Source organism: Rhinoderma darwinii, chromosome 8 (genome assembly GCF_050947455.1).
Source record: "Rhinoderma darwinii isolate aRhiDar2 chromosome 8, aRhiDar2.hap1, whole genome shotgun sequence".
Taxonomy (NCBI): domain Eukaryota; kingdom Metazoa; phylum Chordata; class Amphibia; order Anura; family Rhinodermatidae; genus Rhinoderma; species Rhinoderma darwinii.
The window spans coordinates 105588160-105596285 of record NC_134694.1 but is presented as its reverse complement, the minus strand read 5'-3'; positions in this window follow the sequence as shown (position 1 = coordinate 105596285).

The window sequence follows — 8126 nt, the reverse complement described above, 5'->3', positions numbered from 1 at the left end:
CGGAACGGTGCCCACTTACTAGCTATAAAGGCTTAGAGAAAGCATCACTTATCATGAATTATCCAGGTTATGTTTGTGGGCTTAAAAAGTATTAAAGAGGTTTTTTTTGGTTATTTATTTAAGAAAAAAATTCATAAAATATATATTGAAATATCCTATATGTACCTCAAAATTTGATCTTTGGAAGCGAACCTTGGGGACCATTACTACTTTGATTATTTGTATACGCACTTCCATTTAGCAGTGTCTTTGGGTCCCTACATTGGTCAATACAGATGGGCAAATAGATTGACCTAATTAAATAAGTCCTTATCCACAGCAGCCATAATCCCCATTTCAGAGTCATAGCTAAAGTTTCATGGGCACTGGTGCAAAAGTTCAGCTTGGCACACCCTCCTACCACCACCTTTGATTAAACCAAAATCTCGTATTAGACATAAATACGCACTGAAATTTTCCGCAGCATGTTAACCGGGTTACAGACACCCCATTCACATGCATGTGATGCGGATTGTTGTCGGATTCTACGCATATTTCAGCAGGGAATCTGTGTGCACAGGACCTTAGAGTGAGTTAAAAAAAACTCTCCTGCAGATTTTGCTAAGGATTTGCAGTGGATTTAACCCATTGCATCGTAAGGCTACATTCACATGAGCGTTTTAGATTTGTGCGCATAAAAAACGCTGCATTATTTCTACAGTTCATGTCCATGTGCGTTGCGTTTTTGGATCAGTGTGCTGTAATGACGGGGTAGGGAGACAATCAGGTGAGCCCTAATCTACCCGCCACTCAGTCCCTGCCTACTTGCACGGCCCGTCCTAGGCGACGGCGTACAACTGGGCGACGGTCCCTCTGCTCAATAAGTGCACGACAGACCAACAGACAAGGGTACACAGAAGCTAAGGGAAATGGGGCAGTTGCCCACAGCAACACCGTGAGCAACAAGAGTAGTGAACGAGCCGAGTCAAACCAGGAGTGTACGAGGTACCAAACGCAGAGCAGGAGAGTAGTCAGTAAATTAAACCGAAAATAATATATATAATGAGTAGTCAGTAAAGCCAGGGTCAATTTGAAGCAGAGGTCAATAGTATTAGCAGGAGCAGCAGAGCCAGGAAACCAGACAGAATCACAGGCAAAGGAGGAGCAGGAAATTAAGGTATAAATAGACAGAGGGCGGGAGCTAGCTCCGTCTTGCCAGGCTGTGATAGGTTCTCCCACTCCTCAGCCTCCCAGCCTGAGTGGTAGCAGATCGAGTCACTCTAACAGACCTAGGCACAGATGCAGGCTGAGTAACCACGGGCGTCGACAAAGAAACTGTGTCAGGCAAATCCATTACACAATTGAAGCATTACCATTGAAATCAATGGTAATGCAAACGGAAAGCTATGGCTTCCATTTGGTTTCCTTTCATGAGTTCCCCTGACGAAAAGGTCTGATGGAACCCATGAACGGAACCCCGACGCAGATGTGAACGAAGCCTAAGAGGGAAACCCCAAGTATCATGTGTCATTTATAATACTGGTGTATTCTTATGTGGCAGAGGAGACTTTAGTTCCCCTCAAGCAGCAGGGCTCAAGTGTAATTGCTGCCTCAGCATGTGCTATAGCTATTTCTCTAAGAAAGGAAGCTCAAGTTTTATTGACAGGGAAGGAGCTTCCATTCTGTCAAAAAGAGGACAACAATTTTCCATTTTGATGACTGCTGACAGTCTATTGTATACTTATATTGATATATTGTTATTTTACCGTTAACAGCCCTTCACCAATAACTAGAAATGAGCGAAACAGAAAATTTGCTTTGCCGGAAACAGTTACAACTTTAAGGAATATGGGCTCCAAAAGCCATACTGACTTAAATTGGTAGTGCTGGAGGGTATGCTCAGCCTCACTTTCCAATGCATCCACTATTCACATTAACACATGGCAGATTTTCGGTGCAGATTCAGCACCGAAAATCTGCAGCAAAGTCAAAGGCATAACTTGAAGCTCTTGTGGGTGCCAAACCAAATTCTGAAACAGGGTTCCCTACCTACCATGTGTCACTGATAAAACTAGTTATCATGCAAAAAAATAATAAAAAGATTACAGTCCTTTGTATGGCAACTCTTTTGTATAAATGGTTGATGATAAGACCCTGGGAGCAGTGGCGTAGCTATAGGGTTCGCAGCGGTCGTGGTGGGGGTAGGAGGGTGTGCCAAGCTGAACTTTTGCACCAGTGCCCATGAAACTTTAGCTATGGGGGGCCCACGGGCCTCCGTTGCCATACAGCATGTTTTCTAACTAAATCTTCTGTGCCATGAAGCCGGCACTTCCTGGTTAAGGTCACATGGTACACGGCTTCCAGACAGAGCAGAAGAGTCGGTGCGGAGGACTCCAGGTAAGCTGCAATGTAATGTAATGTATTGTGTTGTAACGTTATGTATTGTAATGTAATGTAATGTGTTGTGATGCCTTGTAATGTATTGTGTTGTTTGCGGTGGAGTGGGGGGGGGCGTTAAATCACAGCCCCCATCCTCCACCGCAAACTGCACAATACAACACAATACAGTATAGTACACATGAGTGTTTGAGAGCGGGGCTGCGGCTGTGTAATACAGTCATTGCCCCGTTCCTGAGTCCTGACATGCGCGCGCCGTCAGGATGATGTGATGCGGCCGGCGCTGCACTAATGAGCGTTGGCACTGAAGACAGAACATGGCCGGCGCGCTACAAAACACCCCCATGTTCTGTCCTCAATGCCTGAACCGCCGCTCATTAGTGCAGCGCCGGCCGCATCTCCTCATGCTGACCGCGCGCACACTTATATCAGGAGCGGGGCAGCCGCAGCCCTGCTCTATAACGGCGGAGATCAGAGAAACCGCTCACCTCCGCCGCTATTCTCCTGAATGCTGCGATCAAAGCTGACTGCAGCATTCAGAGGAAAATGAGAAGGGGGGATGCCCCTAGATCGCATCACAGGGAATTCCTGTGACGCGATTAAGGGACATACCATATATGGGCAGACAGCCCAGGGTCTATTGAAGGACCCCAGGGCTGTCCTTCCATATTTCCTGTTGTTAGGGCATACTGAGGTATGTCCTAACAACTGCCTGTGTACTATCAGTACACAGGCTAATGTACTGGCATATAGCTATAGGCCAGTACATTGAAGTTTAAAAATAAAGTAAAAACAAAGCAATGTTAAATAAAAAAAATACACATACACCTTTTTTATAATAAACATTAAAATAAGTCTCAATACATAAAACATACACATAATCGGTATTGGCGCGCCCGTAATAACCTGCAGAACTATTTTTTTTGCATCATTTATGATGTGTACTCTGTAAAAAAATAAAATTGCTTTCTATCAGTTAGGCCCCATTCACACGACCGTGCCCGCAATCACGGCCCGCTATTGCGGGCACGGCCGGCCGCCGACTGCCACCCGCATTTTCGGGCCGTGCTCCCATACAAAGGACGGACATGTTCCATAATTTTTGGAACATTTCTACGGCACGGACACCCATCCGTAGCGCTACGGAAATGTGTCCGCGCTCAATGAAAGTGAAAACGGAGGTTATTTACGGTCGTGTGCATGGGGCCTAATTGTGAGGCACAAGGTGCGATGATGAATTTAACCTCCATGTGCCTCACATTAATAGTAATTAACCCCATCATGTACCTTACATATTAACCCATTATAACTGAGAAACATGATGGGGTTAATTACTATTAATGTGAGGCACATTCAAAATTAATCTTCACACCTCGTGCCTCACATCAGAAAATGGAAGAACTTTTTTTTATTTTTATTACTGTTGGCAAAGTAAACAAAGTATCGGTATCGAAGTCCAAATTTTGGTATCGTGACATCCCTACACTGTGGGTCGCGTCCCCCTGGGGGTTCGTGAGTCACTCACCGAGGTCCCGGTTCCAATCACTGCTGGAGCAAGGAGCTGACATCTCGTTGATCCAGCATTCCCTGTGCCGTGAGCGTCTCAACGCAGGCAGGCGGGATGTAGCGACATAATCGCGCCTGCCTGCGCTGAGTCACTCATAGTACACACCGGAGGAGGCGAAGGATCCTCCACTCGACGTGGGAACGGGGATAGGTAAGTAATTATGCACATATGGGGGCATTATACTGTATGGGGGGGCTGATATTGTGGGGGGGGGGCATTATACTGTATGGGGGGCTCATATAGGGAGCATTATACGGTATGGGGCTATTATGGGGGGGTAGTATACGTTATGGGGCATTATACTGTGTGGGGGCAGCTATGGGAGCATTAACTGTGTGGGGGCATTATACTATGGGGGCTGTTGGGCAAGGTGTCTGGGCATAGGAGCGCGCAGGGGTCTGATGATGATGGTGGTGTTGGGGAGGGGTAGGGGGGCCCAAGCTGAATTCTTGCACCCGGGCCCATGAGCCTTTAGCTACGCCCCTGCCTGGGAGATATCGCCCCTCTCTTTAGGTTTGTTCACCTTGCTGATTTGTGCTCAGGGCACAACATTATGTTCGGCGTGTAGAATAATCCAGCTTACATGAATGAATGAATTTATTTATTCATTGATTCCTTCATTCATTCATTCATGTAATATATACATTGTTTTATGCTCTTTGTATAGCAAGGATGTCAAACTCGTAGAATCTTCCTTTCTACTGGTAGAATGTTACTGATAATACTGGTATCTCTTACGATTAGAATCAGGACTGCTGTTAATCAATGATCTCTGTTATCACTGTGTTTGGGCGTTGCTAGACAATTATTTTGGTCTGAGTTTGTATTTGATCATCATTTAGCCTTGACTGGTTAATTAGAGCAGAGTAGTTTTGTTGGCCTTATATATACTTCAGGTCCGGATTATTCAGGTGCTGGTTATACTGTTTCTGGCATGTACTACTCTTTCCAGATTCTAGCTGGTGACTTTGTTATTGTCTATGTGTTTGTTTGTACTGTGGGACCTGTTGGTCCTCTGAGATATCTGTTTTTTGTATAGTTGTTTAATGTGTATCCTGGGATCAGTAGTTCCACTGGTTTTCTTACCTTTCCTGTGCATTTGGTCTGCTGCCAAGCTGTTGCCTTACCCTGCTGTGGGATAGTATTCAGATATGGTCAGTAAGTGCTGTTGATTATTTTCCACTGTCTATTCTTCTGTTAACTGCTTGTATTCTATTCATCAACCATCCACTCCATTTATGGATCGTCTCCATTTTCTATGGCCTTCAGTGTTTGTTTCCACTCATCCACTGATGAGTTACTTGTGCCTCTTGTTTTCTGTCAATATTGATGTGTCCTTCATCCATGTGATAGTGATAGTCTGGTGTTGCGATCTTGAGCACCACCAGCAGCATAACAGTGTCTTCCTATGTGTAAGAAAAGCCTTTGGGCCCCACCTCTGTACCCCCTGTATCTATGCCCCTGAGCAAAGTACAGTACAATACATGTGAAAGGGGTTGTCAAAACAACAGTCACATTGCAGATTTTAGAGGAATGACGTAGATTTTTTCCTCGGATTTCACAGCGGTCTGAACTGACCCTAAGATTTTATATCGTTTGGCAAATTAAATAGAGGATTCCTAATTCCCTTACTAATTAATAGGGTTGATATGACCTGTATCACATTTATATATATATATATTTGTATGACTGTTTGTTCAGTGCAGGACAAAGTACAAGATTAGCATAACATTTCAACCAGATTATTCTGTTGCCTGATTAGGAAATCTCATAAAAAGGAATGTCGAGATATAATCAAAGGTTTTATGCGCAATAATATACATTAAATAACTAGAATTTTTCAATCTGAGTTAAATGTCCACATCTGCGTTGGAGACTCCGTTAGGCCCTCTAATTTCCCCTGTAATGTGGCGAGCTGGAGAAAGACAGATGATGGTATAAGGATGCAGTGCCAAATGAGATTCAAGAGAATAGTCAAAATGAAGCCAAGGTCGGGGGTTACAGGCAATAGTTTAAAAACAGTCACAAGCGTCTGGAGTCAGGATGGGGCCTAATACTCAGGCACCGGAATTATAAAGGCAGTCCAATTGAATCATGTGACACCAGAGGGAGATCTTCTAATTCGAAGGTAGCATCGCACACTGACCACTAGAGGGTGCGCTGGCACGTAGTACCACATGCCGACCACTATAGGGATCTTCAGTGCTAGAATTGGCTGAAAGATGAGGCCAGGGATATGAGGAGAGTCTTGGACCGTCTGACACTTGACGCACTGACCTTTGTATGTCTTTGCACTGGGTTGAGTTTCCAGTCTGCTGCCACTTCTTTACCTAATAGGCTAGGGGTTAGGTTAGGGGGTGGTGGAAATGAATCAATGTGTCTCATGCTAATTTTACTCCCACAATGCCACAAATATAAATGTCTCCGTAGCATAAGATCATCATTCTCCTGTATAGATTGTTGCCTTAATGCTGAGTAATGTGCTTTGTATGACCTACCACAAAATCAGTGGGCAGTCAAGGCAATTCAAACAGCTTCTGAACCGCCAAACTGGACCTCGGGAAAGTGCGGTTTAAGTAGGAGCCTTGTCTGTCAGAAGGTCTTCTCATGGACTTAACTACCAGCATAACATGTATAGCAGCTGCTATGGGGTCCACCAACTAAGGGGCCCATCTCCACTTAGAAGTGATAAGCAGCCAGTAAAGCTGTAGGTGATGGAAGACAAGAGTGGGAAAGTGACTGCAGATCACTGGGAGACCAAGGAAAGTGACAGGTCTGTCATGTCTTGATGGACCTGGCACCATTCCAAGTTTAGCTATGAGGCCCAATGTTTATTTGTTACTCTCTTGAGTCTCCTCCAATGAACTTCATCATTCTCCAGTTCAGGGCACTGTAAATGGAGAATGCTTAGTAAATTTAAAGGGACATTTTGCAGCATTGAAAGCTGGTGCATATTAAACCAAATATATATATTTTTATTTTTTTATTTTTTATTTTTTCTTTTACAAAGAGCTTACAATGCTATAAAATAACAAAAAAAGTTATACTTACCTTAACAATCCCCTGCCGCTCACGTTATGGGTCCCCTGCTGATTTCTTCTTTCCGTGATGATGTGTTGAGATGACATGTGACTGCTGCAGAAAGCCACTGGCTGCAGAAGTGACCTCAGTGATTGGCTGTGGCGGACATATGTTGTGTCGACAAGTCATCGCTGGAGCAGGGAGAGCAGAGACCGGCGGGGACCTGGATAGAGTAAGCGGAAGCGTCAGTAGATTAGTAAAGTGAGTATTACTTCTTTTGTTATTTCATAGTACAGTGAGCTCTTTATAAAAATATTTATTTGGATGGACTACTCCTTTAAGAAAGGAAATACAACATAAACAAAGTCCTGTGCCGAAACCAAGTGCTGGACCAAAGGAAGAGCTTGAAAATTAGATGTTGTATTAAGTGGATCGTACTGTATGCATGTGGTTGCCAGATATATTACATGTACAACATTTTGTATATTCAGATTTTTCGCCACAAACTGCTACACGTTGTTTGTAGTTCAGCAGTCTGCTATAGATAGGAGTCCGTTTTTTAGTATATCGCTTATTACTCTATGCAATACCCTACATTAGGGCTTGGCGATTTTGCCAAAAAATGGAATCTAGATTTTTTTCAACACTATGGACGATTTTCGATTTGAATCTCGATTTTCAGATTTTTGTTATGGTGTGGTGCTTATGAGCAACAGGAGGACAGTGAGACCTGAGGTAAAATACACACAAGGTCCCATTCACATAAATTTTTTCCTATGCTTAGCGTGTACGCCTGGAAAGATCCCGACATACACGCTTAAGGCCCTTTTACACTGCACAATTATCGGGCTGACAAGTGTTCATAACACGCTCGTTGCCGATAATTGCCCTGTGTAAACAGGGGAACGATCAGCAGATGAACAAGCAAACGCTAGATCATCAGCTGGTCGTATCGTTTTAAAAAACTTTAATATCATCATTGTTCGCAGCAGATCTGCAGACATGATAATAATGTATAGGGACGAGCGATCGTAGTAAGGAGCGCTCGTCCCCATATATAACTTCTTGTGACAGGAGCAAACGAGCTGTCTTGATCGTTGTAAACCGCCGGTGTAATAGGCCCTTTAACGTGTCCTTATGTTACAATTAGCCTGGCGTAAAT